Genomic DNA, 21,741 nt, shown 5'->3' with positions numbered 1-21,741 from the left:
TAGATGGCCATACAGGAGTGAGGGTTTGCTCTTTTCCTCTGCTTCCTGTTCACCCTTCTCCCCTTCTCCTACCCCACCCAGTCACTTTTCAGTTCCTCTCTTGGCTTATCCATACCTCTTTCCTTTTACTTTCCTTACTCTTTTTTCCCCTCTAAGTTGTATTTTGGTTCCTTTCCCACCCTTTAAGGAAGCCAGGGATGAAGCAGGCTGAGAAGGTTTTTAGAACCAACTTGAATGTTGATCCTAGGAGATGGTCAGAGATGAGCAGGTGGCTAGTTCTGGGTACAGGGAGTTGGGGAAGACTTAGGCACTTGGGACTGACAGGCTAGGAGTGAAAAGGAAAGAAATTAAGTGTATCAGGAGCCTGGTTTCTTACTATTGAAAGTTACAAGTATCGGGAGAGTGAGGACTAGAATAAGTATGGTAGTATGGACTGAAGTGGAGGTATCAGAGGTGTCAGTATGGCCTCGTGTCTATATATGCATTGAAGTTCATGCAGAGAGGAAAGACTGTGTGTGTGTGTGTGTGTGTGTGTGTGGGTGTGTGTGTGTGGGGGTGTGTGTCTGTGTGTTGGTGTGCACATCTCCTTTCAGCCTATGTCCACCAAAAGGGCCCAAAGTCAATCTCATCCCAAGAGCAACAAGCATCCCCCAGCTCCGCAGTTCTGGCTTTTCCAAGTGCTATTCTCTACCAGTGGCATTTCATGTCTGCAGCTACTTCTTGTTAGTTTGAAAGCTGAGTGTGTGTATGTTTGTACTTCCTATGCTATGGTTATGTAGAGGTTCCGTTTCATTCCATCAGCTTAGTTGATCTTTGAAAATGGAACAATAAAAACACATATTCAAAGCACTTCCATATATAGTTAAGTTATTGGCTATTAGCTCACACAACTTCTCTTTTTGATAGAGTTGAATCTGTTAGAAGTGAATGGTATTGAGAGTCACACACATTGGACTTTTCTTCTTCAGTGCTCTTTCTCTGCAGTTCTGTGAATTTGGGCAGAATTTTTACGTGTGTTTTGTCTCAGTTGCTTTCTGTATAGGTGACAGTATTATTCCGAAACAGATGTTCCAACAGGAAAAGCCTCAGCAGAGTTGCTGGCATGAAGGAGGCCTACAGCAAGTGTTGCATTCCCTCACTTGGCTCTTTCTTTATTCCTTCTGTAACCAAAAGTGGTCATGCAGAACTTGTGACTATAGGGAAATGTGAAGCTTATTAATAAGGGGATCGTGTGGTAAAAGGGCTCTGTCCTTGCCCTTTTGTTCGCAATGTTTTTTTTCCTTGTATGTAATTTTTATAATTAAGTCATCCATCATCATCCAGAAGATGAACCAAGCAAGACTGTGATGATAATTTTGAGGAGGGTATGGATGGAGGACAGAGAAGATGGGAAAATTGTGGGCTGACGATTACTGAGGGACCACGAGCCAGTGTACGTGAGGAACTCTGAATGGAAATGGTCTCTCCAAACAGTAGATGATTACTGTGTGCTGTCAGAGCGGTTTGCAATCACCAAGAACGACACTGATGTATCATAGCCAAAGGACTCTTAACTGCCACTTCTGTCTTGACTCAGCAAGTGGATTGTAGCTGTTCTGATTCATGAGGCCATGCAATGATTGCTGTTACTTTTCTTTAACAGACAGACTAACTTCAGGGTACATTTTAAAAATTATTTTTATTATTACTAATCTTCACACATTTAGAAATTGGTAAAATTTCCCCAAATGTCAAAGCACATTTTTTTGCAATTTCAATTGCATTATGTGATCTGTTTGTATTTCTTTGTATTCTTCTTTTAATATCTGTAAGACCCAAAAGGTCAACTTGAACTTTAAGTAAATATGGTGAGTATGTCAAGGTGGAGTAGCTTTAATTCACAGTCTGCCTCCTCATGTTTGTCATTAGATGTGAGTCATAGAGTTTGGTCTACTTTTTCTTTCTTGGTCATTTGGGACAAAAAGATCTACTAGTCTAGGACTAGGATTCTGCTTCCTAGCAAGAGTTCAAGTGCTGCAATTTGGGGCCCATGTTTGGCTCTACTGCAAAATTACAATTTCTACTGCAGTGGCCCATACCTAGAAATACAATAAATATTTCAACAAGTATTTATTATATCAATGAATCAATAAAAAACTGAAGGTCTTGCTTCTCATTGCAGGTATTTGTGTTCAGGCCTACAAATCAAAATAGGATTAGCTACGAACCTCTGTTCGGTCTTTTATAAAGATTCATTTATTTTTATTGGAAAGTCAGATAAACAGAAAGGAGAAACAGAGAGGAAAATCTTCTGTCTACTGATTCACTTCCTAAGCGGCTGCAATGGCTGGAGCTGAGATGATCCAAAGCCAGGTGCCATGAGCTTCCTCCTGGTCTCCTGTGTGGGTGCAGGGTCCCAAGGCCTTGGGCTACCTTCAACAGTCTTTCCAGGCCACAGTCAGGGAGCTGGATGGGAAGTGAGGCAGCTAGGCTCAGAGCTAGTGCCATATGGGATCCCAGCACATGCAAGGTGAGGACTTTAACCACTAGGCTACCGTGCCAGGCCTGGCCTGGGTCTTTCTTGCTCTTGTAACACCACCAATCACTTTCCCAGGTCGCCTCCAGCCACTGGCCCATTTCACTTCTTTTCCAAACAAGATTTAAAACAATATGATTTAAACAATAAGATTTAAGATATGCTTTAAACTGCAAGATTTAAAACAATATACATGTCTAGCATTCCCACCCACCCATCAGTTAACTTGGGTAAGTTTCCTTAACAGTCATGTAGCACTTGACCCTAATCTTCTCAAGGTTACCAATGACCTTGATCTTATTCTATCCAGTGGTGATTTCTCAGTGTATCAAACATTTGCAGCCCTAGCTACAACTTGCTGCTCCTTCCTTTTTCACTCCCAAGATACCTTCTTCTTCAGGGGTCTCCATCTGCCTCCCCAAATGCCTCCACTATTTTATAGGTGGGTTTTGTGCTCTGTGGAAATGTGAGAATATAGCAGGGCTTGGTGTGGCTTCTGTCCTTGTCTATATCTACAACCCCCTAGAGGAAAGAAAGCTCACTTGATTTCATGGACTTTTGTATAGCACCAGGATGCTTGTTCTATTGGATTGAAATCCTCAGTTCTGACCTTATACTCCAAATGGCACTCAGAAATCAAGGCATATCTCAGCTAGCATTCGTCCTAGGTCTGTTGAGTTTGCCTTATGCAGAATGGATGTATTGAATTCCCACTCTTAAACCAGGCCTCCTTCAAGATTTCTCATTTCTTGCAGCCATCGCTTGGAGTCAAGATGATTCCTCAATTTCTCTTTCCACATTTTTCCCTCTCCTAATCTTGCTAATCAGAAAGTCGATTGGATCTACTTTGAAAATGTATCTTGATTTCAGCAGGTTTTCATTTTTCCTGCCACTATCCAAATCTAGGATGCAATGAACTTGTCTGTTGTACTACAGTTATTCCTGCACTGGTCACCCTGCTTCTGCTGAATCCCATTAGAAATGATGACTGGGGCCCGGCACGGTGGCGCAAGTGGTTAAACGTCCTCGCCTTGCACGCCCGGGATCCCATATGGGCGCCGGTTCTAATCCCGGCAGCCCCGCTTCCCTTCCAGCTCCCTGCCTGTGGCCTGGGAAAGCAGTCGAGGACGGCCCAAAGCTTTGGGAACCTGCACCCGCGCGTGGGAGACCCGGAAGAGGCTCCTGGCTTCGGATCGGCATAGTATCGGCCCGTTGCGCTCACTTGGGGAGTGAATCATCGGACGGAAGATCTTCCTCTCTGTCTCTCCTCTCTGTATATCCGCCTTTCCAATAAAAAAATAATAAAAAAAAAAATAAATCTTTAGAAATGATGACTGTATCCATTAGCCAAACTAATCTTTGAGGTTGTTTATCTTTTGATGTGTCATCAATCTCTGTGGTTTTAAAGCCTCTGTTATTTTCCAGTTGGCCTTAGGATGAAATTAAGACCCTTGTTCCCAACCAGTGAGAACTTATGCACAGCCCAGCCTTCCTCAGGACCCCATTTTATGCCCCATCACTTGTCCTTTGCCACTCCTCAGCAACATGGGCTGTGTTTCCTCAGAGGCACCTATTTTCTTACTGTGGCCTTTGTTCTAGCCATCCCCTACCCCTGTCTTAAATGTTTTTTTGTTCAATTTTCAACAGGATAGCTCCTTCTTGTCTGTTCGAATGATAGCTTTGCAATGCTGCTCCCTTTGCACCAGTTCCACCAGTTCAGTACTTCCCATCACATCCCTAACACCAGTTATCACTGTTAAAAGCTATCTTGTTTATATCCCTGCTATCTATCAATCCCTAATGGGGTGTATGCCCTAAGGGAGTTTGGTCTTCTGCCTTTTTCCTTCCATGTCCTTGCTGCTCACATAGGGCCTAGGACTTAGTATGTGCTAAACATGCTAAACATTAGTAGGATAAATAATCAATTTTCAATGGTCAGAACATAAACCGTGAGAACTGGGGCGGGGGAGGGATTCTTGCCTCTCTGTCTCTGATCGGTGATCCTTTTTGCATGTAGGGTTTCACTTTTTTTTTTTAAACAATTTGGCTATTTTTTTTCCTCCCTTCTTTTCTGCTTTGTCATGCTGAACTTGTCCTTTGCTTCCATTTCTTAACTACCTTTACAAAGCCACATTTCATCCTTCTTGTCTTTTGACATTGCTGAGAGAGTCTTTTTCTGAAGTATAATGATTTTAGCATGCTGTGGTCCCTAAGTCTGTTTCTTATTATGTCAAATTAAAGAGCTTCCTGATCACTAGTCCAAGGCGTGTCTACTTTTCTTATAATAAATGTTCTACTGTTGGTGATATGTAGACATTGTATAGATATTCCTTTTGTGTTCTCATTTTCTTTTTCTTTTCCCTTTTCCCCTCTTTTAAAAAATTATTTTTCCATGATACAATTTGGTAGGTATAGAGACGACTCCTTCCAATTTCCCTTTCTCCTTCCCCAGCCCATTCCTTTGCTTTCCTCCATATTGTTAAAGCAGTATTTGTCCTTCAGCAACAATCACAAGTCTGTCATTCTGCTATTTAAGTGTACCATGCATTGCAGGAGTACAGCATGGTATAACATCAAGTATCAAATTATCAGGGCATATTTAACAATTTTATTGAAAGTCCTTCCTTTGATTGGTAATAGAGCTGCATGATGCAATGTATGTTCACTTCCCAATACGCTAGTCTCCATTATTTAGTTCATCTCTGAGAATGTATCTATATACATGTTTACTTACGAATTTATTTGTATTCTGTTTTGCATGAAGTTTGCCTTATATCAGAAAGAACATATGATATGTGTCTTTTGGGAATTGGCTTATTTCCAGTTGGGGATATTTTGTTGCAAATGATAAAGTTATATTTTTTTGAAATGGCTGAATTGTTTTCCATGGAATAGATCTACCAGTTTCTTTATCTATTCTTTTGATGGGCATCTGGGTTGTTCCCATATCTTTGCTGTTGTGGACTGCGCACCTATAAATATAGGATTGGCCCCAGTATAATTGTTCAATGGCTAAATCCTCACCTTACAGGATTCAGGATCCCATATGGGCACTTGTTCATGTCCCAGATGTTCCGCTTCCATCCAGCTCTGTGTTTGTGACCTGAGAAATCAGTAGAGAAAGGTCCAAAGTCTTTTGACTCTGCACAAGCATGGGAAACCTAGAAGTAGTTCCTGGCTCCTGGCTTTGGATTGGCTCAGTTCCAGCTATTGAGATCAGCCGATGACACATCTGTTTCCTTTTCTCCATAACCCTGACCTGCATTTCCAATAAAACAAACAAACAAACAGGCAAATAAATAGTTGCAGGTCACTTTCTTATATACATATTTCATTTTCTTTGGACGTATTGTTTGAGCAGCTTCCTTACTAACTTCTGTAGGTTCACCTAACCTACACTCCCACCAATAGTGTAGCAAGGTGCCTTTCACCCTACAGGCAAACCAGCAGGTGGTGTTAGTAAATTTCCAAATGTAGGCCAATCTCACTGGCATTAAGTGGAACCTCAGTGTGGATTTTATATGTATTTCCATAATAGCTAGGGAACCTGAGCATTTTTCATATTTCCATTTGTGTTTTTGAAATTTTTCTTTTCTACCTTCTTTCATTAAGGAGAAATTCTTTGATACCTTGTTTACTTCTTCAACTAGGACAATAACTGAATATTTAAGCTATCATGAATGTCGTACATTCATTATGTGTGCATATCTGTGTGTCTAAGTGTGTTTGACTTTTAATTTTTTTTACATGGATCTTCCTTGTACCTCTGTAGATACTTTTTTTTTTTGACAAATGTCCAATGGTTGGATATTACATTATTAACAGAGACTTTTTCAGTTCAAAATTGAATCCTTTTCCCCCCTCTATCTTTGTAGACCTTTACTCATGCATGCACATACCCCCATTTTCTAAAATCTCACAATACTCCTGGGAGTTACTGTGTTCTGAATACATGATGTTGCTGCGAATACCAGTGTTGTATCAACACTTTGCACACCTGGGCTGCCTAAGGAGCTAGGTGTACTACATGACTCTTACTCTTTTAACTTCTACTCCCCAGGGTCTTTGCCAAAACAAGCAACGCCTTTTGTTGTTGCCCAATATGGTTTTTCTCAGCTTTAGTTTCTGTTCTTTATTATCGTTAAATCTTTCTCCAGAGACTTTTTAGAGATGATTCTTCTCAGCTCCTGTTTTGAAGCTAGGTCAGATTTACTCAATGTACATTGACTAACTGCTTGGGCATGCTGTTGTAGTTTTCCCTTTGGTTGCATAGGGTTTTGAAATAAACCACTTGGACTTCATGCATCATCATTGTCTCCAGGTTGAGTGGATTGGCCATGGTGATGGCAGTCTTTGTAGATGATCTCACTCCTGAGATCTGAAGTTCAAGAGGCATATAAATGAGGAATTCCATGAAATGAGATGTAGAGGAAAGCTTCAAACTCTCCAAATGCTGCAGATCCTGTGCCAACTGTCTCTGGAACATACAGGAACATGGGTGTGGTTTCTTCAAGCTAAAGGATTTGATCCCCAAAGGGAAGACCAGGAAAGTTATGTATGATCAATGAATCTGTCTACATTATTTATCTGTATAAAATGAAGTATATAAACATTCTCGTATATTTCTAATTTTTGTTCAAATTATTCTATATGCTACTTGGCATATAAATATTTAAGTAAATTTATGTATAAATTTACACGTAGTTTTTATTATTTATGTTTTAGATTTATAATTTATATGTTTTATTATATGTTAACATATAATTGTGTTTCTAAAACAAAGCACACTTGCGTCATTCTGCAATTTCCACATAAGTTGGTATTGCTTGTAGTTGTTTACTCAGAAGAAATGTTCAGATATCTGAACATTATTTTTACATTATTTTAGTTGACAAATGGTGTTCCAGTGGCTCTGGTTTAAAATAAGGATTATTTAATCCACAATAAACTATCTTTTAGTTCTTACATCAGTTTTAACATTATTAAAGTCAAAAGTAATGTTTAGGGAGGGTAAAATCATAAATATAATTCATAAATACTTAAAACAACAACAACAGTGGAGTTCCTAGTTGAATAGAAATCTCATTTAGACTTGTAGTTTATCTTTGAAAGAAAAACTTCTGGGATTGAGGGTAAATCAGTTTTTTGAAAGAAATCAGATATTATAGAATTTGAAAATCTAATTTGGCAGATATTAGATTAACGCTCAGTAAAATTCTAGAGTCTGAATTCAGTTACAGAGTGTTTGACTTAATTCTCTTGTTTCTTTTCCCTTTGTTACTTATGTTTGAATCTTGGTGACTTTTCTTCTTATTGCTTTAAACATTTAGTACTGATTTTATACAGTGGCTGATCCCTCCCTGGTTTTCTGTCAGTGAAGTTTGAGGAAGTACTGGTTGGAATGTGTGTGTGTGATGTTCTTTTTTTGTATGAATGTGTGCATGATGCCACTGATTTACGACTGTACATGATTTTGGCTTGCAAATAAGCAGAAATTTAAAATTTGTATGCACAGAATAAGGTTGAAAAGGTCTTTTCATATATTTGTATCCTAATGTGTTTTGCTTTTTGAAAATATACTGCAGTTGATTGAAATAAATTTGATTGTAACTTGTGCCATAGAACTGTAATTCCTTCAAAAACATGTCAATATGCAGCATATTCAAGGTGCTGTCAGCAGCAATTCCATCTTTATTTACAGTAATGTAATCCAAAGCTATCCACACTTTTTACTTGCATGAGCTTTTGACTTTCATACCATAATGCACGATATCATTCATTTTGTTTAGAGTTTCTGTTAAAATGTCCATCACTGGAGGGAACATATTTAAGGACATATGTTCCAGTTACATAGACTTTTCTACCACTATCTGTATTTTTTCCCCATGCCTGACCTCTTGGAATTAATTTGATTTATTTAATTATCTCTTCTTAAGAGATTACTTATTCATTGAGGAAGCACACACACACACAGAGGGAGAGAAAGACAGACAGACAGATGCACAAAGTTCCCATGTGCTGATTCACATATCTATAGTCACTTCTAGTGGGGCTGAATCGTAGAAGTGGGAACTCAGTCCAGATCCCACGTTTGAGTGCCAGGAAGCCAAGGATTGCAGTCTTCTCTGTTGCTTCCCAGAGTGTTCATCACAGGAAACTGTAATCTGGAGTTTGAGATGGTATTCTGATATGGGATGTGCTCTGCCTCTTTTTTATTTAAAAGTTAACATAATGGTCTCCTTTTGTAGTCAAGTAACTGAACTGTGTGTGAGTCACCTCAGCTGAGAAACAAAATGTTAAGTGACATTAAAGTCTAGTTGTTAGTTTATGAACCTTCTTAAGATGTACCTGATTAATCAAACTTTTGTATATAGTAGATGTGAGCTGCAGAGAATGAATAACTAATTTTGGAAGTACATAAAGGGAAAAACCTTATTGATTTTCCTACAGCAAGGACAGTTCATGATGCATATATGAGAAAGAGAAGAGCAATCAGTGAAATTCTCAATATCAAAAGCTAGCTTGTTTTATTTTTGTATAAGAACAGCTCATTGATTTGTATGAACATTAAGTTCTATGGATTCCATACTGAGCAAAGAAAGCTAATGACATGCATAGTTACTTGTACGTACAAGTTGGGGAACACTCAAGGCACAGAATACATTAAGTTATTGGTTGTTACTGTCAAAGCAGTAGCAATTCTTTGATTACAATATTTATGCTGTGCATTATGTGTACACTTATGTTGATTATCCATTTCAGTTATTCCATTTTGATCCTAATGAGTATATATAAGGATGGTGATTCAGAAAGTTCATGGAAAAACACAATTAGAAGATAAAGTTACGAGTAAACATTTGACCTAGTGATTCAGACACAAGTTAAGATGCCTGAAACCCACATCAGAATACTTGGGTTAGATTCCTGGCCTAGTTCCTTATCCCGATTTCTTCCTTCCTCAGATCTTGAAAGCCAGTGATGATGGCTGATGTGACTGGGCGCCTGTTACATACCTGGCCAGTCATAAAGTTGGAGTTCCTGCCGCCTGACTCTGGCTAGGCCTAGCCTGTCTGTTGTGAGCATTTAGGGAGTGAATAAGCAGATGAAGCTCTGTGTATCTCTTTCTGTCTTTCAAATAGATAAATAGACAGATTTTCAAAAAAAATATGTTAATTTTAATGCAACAAGTTTTGAAATTCATTTACATGAGTAATCAAATGTGCGTATTACAAAAAATATACCTTGATTTTTATAAAGTACCAAAATAAATATAAATTTTAGTTTCCTTTTTCCCATGAACTTTCCGCACTTCCAGCCTTTATCGGAACCAAGTACGTGTGTACATCACCACCTCACTCGCTCTGACTTCCTTCACAAGCAGCCATGTTCATGGACCTGTGACATGGACTGTTGAATCTATTGTATACATGCAGTATGGGAATTGTTGGTGATGCAGAGTGGAAGACACACAATGTGAGCAGATGAAACACCTGTTCCCACCCCATGAGCTGATGCTGAAAAAAAATGTGGGTATATATACACAGAAATACACTAAATAGCAGATAGTGGAAGCATGTAATGGAGGACAGCAGTCGTGGTAACATGGAGTGACTAATCAGAGAATTAGATCAGGAGAGAAATGATCATGTAAGGCTTCGTGGAACAAATAAGATGCTAATTGAAGAACAATGCTGCAATTAAACATTTCTGGTATCTGAACAATCTTATATGTGGTAAGGTATGACATGGATTCTTCAAAAATACAGATTGTTCATTTTAGCTTTACATAAATGAGATTGTGGAGAAATGTGTTCTCTGTCCTCATAGGCTTAGAAGGAAGTTGTCTGTGAATCCTTTGCTGGTTCTTCCATCTTTCATTGGATCCTGTGGCTCCTTATTTTGATTATGTACCTGGTTGTACTCGGCTCCCTAAGTTGGCATATTGTGTTGTTAAGTAGATGCTGGCATAGACTAAATGGCCTTTATAAATTTTTAAAATTTATTTTATGTTTATTGGAAAGTCAGATATACAGAGAGAAGGAGAGACAGAGAGGAAAGATCTTCTGTCTGTTGATTCATTCCCCAAGTGACTACAGCGGCCGGTGCTTTGCTGATCTGAAACCAGGAGCAAGGAACTTTCACCAGGTCTCCCACGTGGGTGCAAGGTCCCAAGGGTTTGGACCGTCCTCAACTGCTGTCCCAGGCCACAAGCAGGGAGCTGGATGGGAAGCAGGCCTGCCAGAATTAGAACCAGCACCCATATGGGATCCCAGGCGTGCAAGGCGAGGACTTTAACCACTACGCTATTGTGCCAGGCCCGGCCTTTGTAATTTTTAAATTTAAAGTACAATACCTGTACTGTTTAAACATGCTTTCTCATACCTTTGGCTGTTTCAGTATTCATTAAATGCTTTTGTTGCAGAAAGGAAGAATAAGAAACAATGCCTATTAATCATATTCTATAGATATTTAACATGGAGGGATAAAAGATTTAATGAGGTAGGTTTTGAATTAAAGACTAAAAATAAAGAATGCAATAAATAAGGTTTTCATTCATCTTATAACCATGAATTATCTGGGCTTGAAATCTAAGACTGGTCTTCATCAATCCCCAGAATCAGTGGAATTGGCCATGCTTATTAGGGTCAAGAAAATTTGTAATCAGTAATTCTATTTCCTAAAATCAAATGCAATAACACTGATTCTGCTTTGAGGGAAGAATTAAGCTGTATTCATTGAAGATCTCCTATGAGTTTTTGAAACAATTTTGCCCTAATTCTACATAGCTTTTAATGAGTTTAAATGTGTTCATACTTTGAAATTGTAGTTAGGAACCGGTAAGCCTACCCTTGAAAGCCATAGGGAGTGAATTTCCAAAAGATGCCCCCAAATAATCGCTTTTTTGGATAGGTGCCAGTGCTCCCTAAACAGGAATTTCATATAATTGTATAATTCAGATTGTATTTACTGTGGGCTTGATGAGATTTCATGTAGGGCTGAATAATAATGTATGCCTATGTCCACTTTCCATACTAGCCACCTGAATTGGATAGGTAGCAATGTATCACAAATCCTTTCAATTTAGGCTTCATTTTCCCTGCATTAGCAATTACTAATATGCCAATCATTCATTCGTTCAAGAAAAACTTGTTCCCATATAGGTTCCCAACATTGAGTTCTTTTCCAGAGTGATCAGTGTAGACCAATCTTCTGCCTACATTTTAGTGTGGTACTGATGATGTGATTTAGGTACTGATTATGTGATGAGTGTTAGCTAAGGAATATAGGATGAGAAGAAAGAATGTAGCAGGAGGACCTGCTTGCTGGGTTCCCTCTCCACCCTATACAAGCTGTATAGCCTTGCACTCATTCCTTAATTTTTTCTGGAACTCAGCTATATATCTGTAAGGAAGATAATGATATTGATAAATCAATGGGGTTTTTGTGAATAATAATTTTTAAAATGCATGTAAAGACTATATCATAGTACCTAACACACAATACCGTTTTGCAATTATTGTTAAATTTATTTATGCTAAAATGATTATCTAGTTTTTTTTTTTTTTGGTGGGAGAAGTTCAGAGAAGTCTTCTGCTAAGCAGTTGATTTTTCAGCTGACATCTGAATGATGGTAGGAATTTGCTAAGTGTAAACCCTTGTAGAAGAGAAAACACAACATTCAAAGGCTTGAGGCAGGATGGCCCATGATGTTTTCAAGTGACTGGAAGCCATGTTATCATACAGTGAAATCACAATGGCTCAATCAGCATGAGGCAGCATGGACAAGGGTGCTGGGACCATGTGGGACCTTGTGAGCCCTGCCGAAGAGGATTGAGACGACAGAGGGCAATAAGAATAACCCCACAGGATATTATTACATGATCTTACTACATTAGAGTTTTAGAAAGCTGATTCTGGCTTTAGTATTGAGGCTTGTTGGAACTTTCATCAAGAACTGAGGGTCCAGGTAGGCCATAATGGAAATTTCTGGGGAAGTACTGATGGATATTTTTTCCTCATGCCACCTTTATAGGTGATGGTCCCAGGACAAGAGTGAGTGTTATAACTGAATTTGCTAATTTCATCTTTTATCAGTCAATCTGATGATCATAGTTAGGTGAGTGTGCGGGGACATGCACATCTGTGTGTAGTTACATAAACATAAAAATACACAAGAACACGTGTAAGAATGTTTAGGAGATGAGCGAAAGAAAACTGACTTATCAATCCCTTTCACCTTTAAGAAATAATGGCATGCAGTGATACTGCTCATATGACAGACACAGAGACTTAGAAATTGTGGAGGCCCAGCAGAATCTGTGTTCTCTCTGTGTGTTGTGATGAGCAATGCAAGAATAGATCATCTCAGGCATCCCCAGATCTCTGTGTGCAGACAAGTCGTACCTCCACCATGACAAAATTCCCACAAGATTTTGAATTATTAATGTCTAGGAATCTGTGGTACTCAGCAGATATGTTTGGCGTTTATTGATGGCAAACTTTATCTCTCTTCTTTCCGAGACACCTAATGAAATAGGGAGTCCCTGCAATAACCACAGTGAGTGTTTAGGCTAATTTTGTAGGGTGCCACTGGGCTTTTGCCTTAATGTGAATAAATATGATTTTTTTCTCTCACAGCAGATTGCCTGGTGGGTGGAGAGAGGGTGAATTGGCACTAATTTATGGAGTCTTCCAGCCCTCTCTATGCAGTGCATCCTGTGAGGAAAAGATGCTCTAATTACGCTCATTTCACCTAATGAGGGATTTAATGACAATTACTGATTAGAATTAGGGATGCGTGGGGACTTCAGAGAAGATGGATTGACTTTGCAAAGAAAAGACTTCATCTACCTTTTACATATAGCTCAGTCCCTAACAACTGACCAACCACTGGAGGAATTCTACCTCGACACACTTGCCCCAAATTTCTGAGTGGGTTTGGAACTCCAGAGCTGAAGTATGCTTTATTTCTCAACTCAAATCAGGTCAAAGAGTTCAAGAATTCTGTTTGCTTTTAGCGATGTTTTTGCTTGATGCTCTTTTCTCTTCCTTGGTGATGGTCGCACAGACTGTTTTTGTGTTTGGTAACAAGAATAACCCATAGACCCACTTGCTGTTTTTAGAGACATTGATTTGCACTGTCACAAATGGATACCTGACATTGTTTTCCTCTTAACACATTTGCACTGTTCAAATTTGTGGTGCCATATTTAAAAGCTCTGGTATACTTTATATAATAGTTACACATGAGAACTGTAATAATGAATTAAAAATCAAAAACCAACTGTTTTAAGGGCACAACTTGATGTGGCCTACTTGTCCTTTTTTTAGGAGAGTAAACATCTTTAGTATGTCAAGATGACATATTATACATACATTATGTACAGAACACACCCCTGTTTAACCAGTGGGATAAAAGTACCTTGTCTACCTTCAATTTCAGTCTCTCTTCAATGAAAATACATCAAGATTTGTTTGTGTGTCTGTGTGGTTTTCTCTTTAAAGTGCTCTAAACATTAGTTAATTCTAAAGCCCCTCTTGCTTTTATGGTTCCATTTTTAAACATGCTTTGTATTTTGAATTTTTTATCTTTATGTCTGACAAATATGAAGTTTGAATTAAAAGCAAAAAGCACTTCCAACGCTCCTAAGTGCAAACTGAGTTAATTCAAGTAATGTCAGTGAAGTAGGAAGGGAAAGGGCTAGAGTTTTCTTGGCTTTTCCTCCTTAGGAGCTTCTAATTCTGATTCTAACTCAACTATCTTTTGTATAATCTGGATTCTCTCACACAACCCCCACTTGAAACCTTTAGCAAATGAGATTTAGAAGTATAGCAATCATTCATTGAAGACATAAGAAAAAGATTGTCAATTTTAGTAGTTTATCAGTGAACGGATCTGTCTGTAACTACAGAATGTGTGTATTTGAGTGAAGAGATGTATTCATGCATTTTTTCAGTGAATGTCTGTATTTGTAGATTTACCATTGTGGGTGAGGTAGTAAAATAAAAATTTAAGTAGTTCTTTAATTATAGAATCCAGGATTTCTTCTATAAATCTTACTCTTATACCCCAGTACTTTAATGTTAGGGTGTACTATTACAATTTTCATTATCATTATCCCTAAAAGCATTTTTTGAGCCCTTATAGATTACGTTGAACTAACACGAAGGACCTGTTAAGCTCAGCCATTGTGCAGACTGCTGTTACATCTGTTACTTCACAAATACTAGGTATGATTATCTGCATTTATAGGTAAGGGGCTTGTTGAGCGGATTTATCTTCTTATAACTGGGAAGGAGCCCACTAGACCTCTCAATTTCAAGTATGAGATTTATGTTTGTTTAACAGCCATTGCTATCCCCTAGCCTATTGTTTTAGAAGGTGAACACCTATCCTTGATTGGTAAAGTTGTTTAGACCACAATGGCCAGTGTTATACCAGAGCTTCATGCAGATCTGCATGTCTGTGACAGTGGCCAAGCATTTGGGACATCCTCTACTCCCTTCCCAGGCCTTAAGCAGAAAGCTGGACCAGAAGCAGAGCAGCCAGAATACAACAGGCTCCCATATGTGATGCCAGCGTTGGAGGCAGCAGGTTTGGCTGCTGTGCCACAATCTTTTCCCACCCCTACCCACTTGAAAATTTTCCCCCAAGGTCAGATGAAATGTTTAGTAGAAAAGCGACTGATTCCCACCTGAAGAATTTGGTAAAACTGTCAATTAAAAAGGTACAATGGCCTAGCAGCTGAGGTTCTCATCTTGAATGTGCCGGGATCCCATATGAGCACTGGTTCTGATGCCGGTGGTCCTTCTTCCCGTCTAACTCCCTGCTTGTGACCTGGGAAAGTAGTCAAGGACAACCCAAAGCCTTGGACCCTGCACCCGTGTAGGAGACCTGGAGGAATTTCCTGGTTCCTGGCTTTGGATTAGCCACAGCACCAGCTGTTTGGTCACTTGGAGAGTGAATCATCAGATGGAAGATCTTCCTCTCTGTCTCTCCTTCTCTGTATATCTGACTTTGCAATAAAAAGAAAATGAATTTTAAAAAGAAAAAAGGTAGAGCTAAAACTACATAGCTTATCACCAGAATTCCCTTTACCCCCAAAGAAAAAAATCAGTAATTTTGCATGTTTTTGGCATATGCCTGTCAACATGCTGTTGTTGATCACAGTTAATGAAAAAAATCAAAGATCAAATCAATCTATTAAGAAAAATTACAGATCATAATGTCATTATTTGTGAAAGTATCAGCTTTTCATTATCTATTATCAAATCTGAGTTATTTTGATTTTGTTCTTTTGTGTGTATGTGTGTGTGTGTGAAATAATCTTGACATTGAATTCACATATTCATAACCAAGTGTAGACACCTGATTTTAAGCACATCATTTTACAAATATTTCTTGAATACCCTAGGTAAAAGATATAAACAGTAGAAAAATGAGCAAATCAAATGTTGAAAGGCAATGTCCTCACATGTGACCTTGGTCATGGCACTTGATCTCATCATGCTTTAGCTTCGTGTTGCACTGTAATAATAGTAGCTACTTCATAAAGCTGTTGTGAGGGTTAAATGACACAGTATATGTAAAATGCCACATCTTAGAAAAAAAAGTGCTAGCATTTTATCACTAACATCAGCTCTAAAGTTAAGCAGTTTATACAAAATCAAAAAGTTGCCAAAAGGATTAGAAAATATGCAAATACCCCTGCAGTTGTCTCAGAATCATGCATTTATGTTCAGTGACTTCGCAGCTGTTAATGGAGCATCTCCTGACTGCATGAGGCTTTACCTAGCTTGAGAAAGACAACTTGCTGTTTGATGTGCTCCCTGTCTCAAGTGTTAGGGGATGGGAGACATACACATACATAACTTCTCTGCCAAGAACCAAGTGATGAGTGGCATAAAAGAAGCACAGATTACAAAAGACAATGGCATCTAGGGACTTTGATTTGAGCTTTGAGGGAGGGATGGTTTCTGAACTTAGCAGCAGTACATTTCAGCGAAAGGAAACCATAAATACATGATAGATACAGGAAGTGCTAAACGTTCAATAAGGCTGCAGAACAGATGTCTGAAGAGCCAGGGAGGCAGAAAGCCTTCACAGGTACAGAATCTGTAAGCTGGACACATGTTGGAGGGGTATCACCCTGTTCCAAAGTCTGCAAGTCACAGGGTAGAGGGTTAAGAGAGGTGGGAAATAACAGTCACTGGTGAACAAAATGAAGGACCTGTAGGTATTCTTGATCCTGTTCTTGTGCGTATTTTTAAAACGTCTGTAATCAAACAGCAAAAGACAAAACCCTGAGTTTAAAACTGGTGAGCATGGGGATGGGAGGCTGCACATTTGATGAGAACTGCCACAGAAGAATTTAAAAATAACCAACAAACATGTAAAAACCCATTTATTTGAAAGCACTGCAAAACTTATTTTCACTCATATGGTCATATCATTTTAGAAGTATAGTCTTATTGTGGATTGGTGAGAAAAAGGATTTGAATGTCAACCATTTGTGATTGCTTGAGAGACTCCAGCGCAGTCATGCACTGTGGGGAGCGGGGTGCTAAAGCCACTCCTGGGATTTGGGAGGGGTCGTTGCAAGATGGCAGCTGGCCCAAGGCCAGGAGGCGGAGTTGGTCTTGGCAGCAGGTAAACAGGAAGTCACAGGGATAGGCAAATGCCCTCGCTGTGAATACTAGCTATCAGATAGCACCAAGTGGACCCACGGGGAGAAGTGATTGGTGGAGAACGACATAAAAGTAGCTGATAAAAGCCAGGCGACAAACAGACTACAGGATGACTGTGACAGAGGGTGGACAGACAGACAGACGAAGACGGACAAGAAAGACTAGGGGGCGGGAAGAAGGGTGGCAGAAAAAGGAGACAGGGAAATTAGGGGGAAAAGAATGGGAAGAATGGTGGCAGAAAGATGGCCAAAGAAGCGGGGAGGAAAGCTAAGGCCAATGAGGACAGGGCCAGCAGAGAGGATTTAAACACAGCCGCTTTTGGCAGTGAGGAGTCTGGTTCCGGCTTTTCCTGGACCCTCAAGAACGTCGTTTTAGGGTCGTTGCTGTTGGGCGGCAGCAACAATGCACAGTGCCAGCCACATGGAAGAACGTTATAACAACACCAGCATCTATAACCACTGTGTCATCTTAGAAAAGACGACGAAAACTTAAAAGTTAGGCAGGGTGAGTGGAAGACAGTCTACTGGATTTGGCAACTAATTGTGTTTGAGGGAATGAGGAGGCGGAAGCAGGTCAAGACAAACTTTATTTTGTTGCTCTTGTTGATAAAATGAAAATTTCTTCCAAGAGGAAGACATTGTCTTGGACAGGAAGAAATGGCTCCTTAACAGAGTTGCTTGCTTGTGGAGTGGAACACACTTTGGTTGTTGAAAAGTCTCTTGGAGGGAATCTTTTCAGTCACACTGATTGATTCTTAGAAATCATTAGAGAGACCCATCCTTCAAGATTGCCTCTGTGGAAGTGTTCTATTTCTAAGAAGTACATTCTGAAATATCTGATACAGGCATCATAAAGAAAATGACAGTACCTAAATGAGAAAAAGGAGCCTCTCCAACCCATCCTTATGGGTAGCCATTAATACGTTTCTTATATTTCCTGTCAGAAAACAACTTTGCCGATACTAGTATAATATGTGTATGCACATGTAAGTATAGATGCTGTTAACTGTTCACACAAATGGTAGCACATCATATAAAAGTTATTGTGTTGGGGCCAGTGCAGTGCAGTGGCATAGCAAGGTAATCTGCTACCCACAGTACCAGCATCCCACATGGGCCCCATTTTGAGTCCCAGCTGCTTTATCTCCAATCCAGCTCCCTGTTGATGTCCTGGGAAGAAGGCAGAGGATGGTCCAAGGCCTTAGACCTCTGTATAAACACGGGAGACCCGAAAGGAGCTCAGGGCCTCCAGCTTTGGGCCTGTCCTCTTCTGGCCGTTTTGGCCATTTGTGGAGTGAACTAGTGAGTGGAAGATCTTTCCTCCCCCCCGCCCCCCGTAACTCTTTCAAGTAAAATAAATAAATCTTTAAAAAATGTTCTGGTGTTTATTCTTTTGTTTATATTTGAGTTTTTGAAACATACTGAGCATGGATTCCTAGAAGTAGAATAGCTGGATCCTGGATCTAGAAGTTTATTTATTTATTTTTTAAAGATTTATTTTATTTTTATTGGAAAGGCGGATATACAGAGAGGAGAGACAGAGAGCAAGATCTTCTGTCCGATGATTCACTCCCCAAGTGAGTGCAACGGCCAATGCTATGCCGATCCGAAGCCAGGAGCCTCTTCCAGGTCTCCCACATGGGTGCAGGGTCCCAAAGCATTGGGCCATCCTCGACTGCTTTCCCAGGCCACAGGCAGGGAGCTGGAAGGGAAGTGGGGCTGCCGGGATTAGAATTGGTGCCCATATGGGATCCCAGGTGTTCAATGTGAGGACCTTAACCACTGCGCCATCGTGCCGGGCCCTAGAAGTTTATTTTTAAACATTTGATAGATAAATTTCTTCTACAAAGACTCTATCATTTTATTCCCTCATAGTGCGTGAGAATACTAGTCTCCCCATACCATCAGCAAGGGTGGCAGTCGCCATTTTGTAAATTAATTTAGAGAAAAGATGGTCTTGTTTCAATATATATTTTTAAAAACTATTTCTTATCAATTATTTATTACAAATAAGATTGTGTGATTTGTTGAATGTTTGTTGACTTTTCCTTTTGTAGTATAATATTCTGATTTTATAATTCTATACATTTAAAAAATGTACTTCTATCAGTGATGTTTTGGTCAATGAAATGCAACAACAATTCTGAAAAATACTATTGAAGCCTAATGATATCAAACGTCTTAACATCAGAGCACGATGTATCTATCACCTAGGCGTTTGAGGTGATGTCAGCATAAACTAATCAGCTGTGCTGTCAGTCATGTAAAGGAATAGTGGTACAATTATATAATATACCTACTAGGTGATTTCGTAATAACTGGCCATGCTACTGTTTCCTGCATTTATTTTGCTATATTTCAATCATTGTTACATATACTCCTCCTATTAATGCCAGTATATTGTAAAAGGGCCACAGTCTCATACAGCTTGTGTATTTACATACATCTTACATCTCTTGATTGTGTCTTTTTCTCATATTTTTTATTCAAGCTCATGTTATTTTCTTCATCCTGGTCCTAGGAACACTAAGCTACTTACTCTATGTGGGTCTGTGTGTGTGTATACCTCATGACTCAGGTATGTAATAGGTTATACCATCTATATTTGCATGAGTACATTGTATGATAATCTAATCATAGATGTTCTAAGATTATGGATGGGTTTTCTACCTTAAGCATACAGTCTGGGGCCCAGTAGAATAACTTAGGAGCTAATGTCCTTGCCTTGGGATCCCAAATGGGTGCCAGTTCATATCCTGGCAGCCCTGCTTCCCATCCAGCTCCCTGCTTGTGGCCTGGGAAAGGAGTTGAGGACAGCCTTGTGCACCTTAGACCTGCAGGAAGCTCCTGGGTCCTGGCTTTGAATCTGCTCAGCTCTGGCCGTTGCAGACAATTGGGGCATGAAAGATCGGACGGAATATCTTCCTCTCTGTCTCTCCTTCTCTGTGTACCTGACTTCGCAATAAAAAGAAAATAAATCTTTAAAAAATACAGTCTGATAAAGACAATAATAGCATTTCCAAGTGCAAAATTGTCTTCCTTACTATCTGTTCTCTCAAGGAATTAGGATAGGCACCAAGGATACAAAGAAATATGTGTTTATTCACATGTTTTAATTTATTTTCTCCTTTATTCTTTTTACACTGACTTTATAAGCTAGTCTGATATCTGCATTATAAATATTATTTCTAGTCACTTATCTGTTGGCTATTCTAATTTTTTTGTCATCTAGGGTTAGAAAGTTCTGATTGAGTTTATTAATCTTTTCCCTTATAGCTTCTGAGAATTACTCTTTTTTAAAAAAAATCATGATTTTTATCTTACATGGATAGTCTGTGTTAATCTACAAAATAGCAGTCCTGAGCACTGTATGAGATCTTTGTTCAGCTTTTATCATGACATGGTTGATAGATATACAATTGTTTTGAGAGCAGAAATACAGAACTTGAGTGTTCATATATCCATCTTTCTATCCTCTTTTGCTGCCCTTTTTTTCACATGGGAAGACTGTAAATATGATGTCAGCCTCAGAGATAATTTAGCACAATACCTTCAAGGTGTTTCTATGGAGACTGGTGCAAGAGTGAGTCAAGTGACGTCGCCTAAATTACACCATTAATCAGCAGCAGTATTCAGACTAGAATCTTGGGGCTGGGTTCTCTTTGACTTCTGATCTAATGTCATTTCTTCAGTAAGTGAACCAATAAGTTTAAAGTGCTTAGCCCATGCCTGCACTCCTAGGTGTTAGATGTTGTCAATTTGGCCACAGAATGCAGTTCTAGAGCCAATTTGACATTGAATCTCAGTTGTTATCCTGTGAACACCATGTTCCTCATTTATAAAATGGGGCAGTGATGCAATGTATGTCACTGGATGTGGAGAGAATTAAGTAAATTTTTATATGTTCAGGACTGCCTTGGTCAAAATCACATTGTTGTGATGCTGTTGTTATTGTGGAACCTTTCAGGTTTTGACTTTCCTTGAACCTCCTTGTCTAGGTGCTTCTTTCTGTCTTCTGGATTTGTAATTGTAAGCACAATCTAAAGTGGCTCCAGAAACAATAAAAATTCTTCATGTATATTGTGTGGTAAATTTGCAGAGCACAATATATAAGGTGATATATCAAGAGCTTTAAAGCACTTTGGAGGACTTTCACAGATTCAGAAAAAAATATCTTAGAACTGTGCTTAGAAAGGTTGTGCCAAGAGGATATGAGAAAGTACCCTGGAGAACTCACCAATGCTGTCTGTATTAAGCCACCACCCCCTGCTAGGACTCATGTAATATCCAGGGTCTGTGACAAAGAAGTTTTGTGACAAAGAGGAGCCAGGACTCAGTTTTGGGTTTTTCTCAATTACAAAACCATATATGTTATGAAGAAGAAAGCCAATACATAAGGCAACAATTTGATAAGAAGCTTGAAAGAAGTAATATGACTTTAAACAGCATGGCATGTTATTGATCCTTGGGTTTGAAGTCTAGTAGGTCATATAACTGTACATTAAAAATGTCTCTATACTTGGATTCGTCAGCCCCTTG

The 21,741-nt window shown here is 39.2% G+C and overlaps 1 protein-coding gene across 4 annotated transcripts in view; it reads left to right on the top strand.

Annotated features, from left to right (window-relative positions):
• SLC10A7 (solute carrier family 10 member 7) overlaps positions 1–21,741 on the top strand; it is a 271,806-nt gene that overhangs the window by 119,865 nt on the left and 130,200 nt on the right. The gene's annotated exons all lie outside the window — the stretch shown is intronic.

Source organism: Ochotona curzoniae, unplaced genomic scaffold, assembly GCF_017591425.1.
Source record: "Ochotona curzoniae isolate NIBS_2020 unplaced genomic scaffold, NIBS_Ocur_1.0 scaffold_4506, whole genome shotgun sequence".
Taxonomy (NCBI): Eukaryota; Metazoa; Chordata; class Mammalia; order Lagomorpha; family Ochotonidae; genus Ochotona; species Ochotona curzoniae.
The sequence above is the reverse complement of the archived record's forward strand: the minus strand, read 5'-3'. Positions and strand labels throughout refer to the sequence as shown.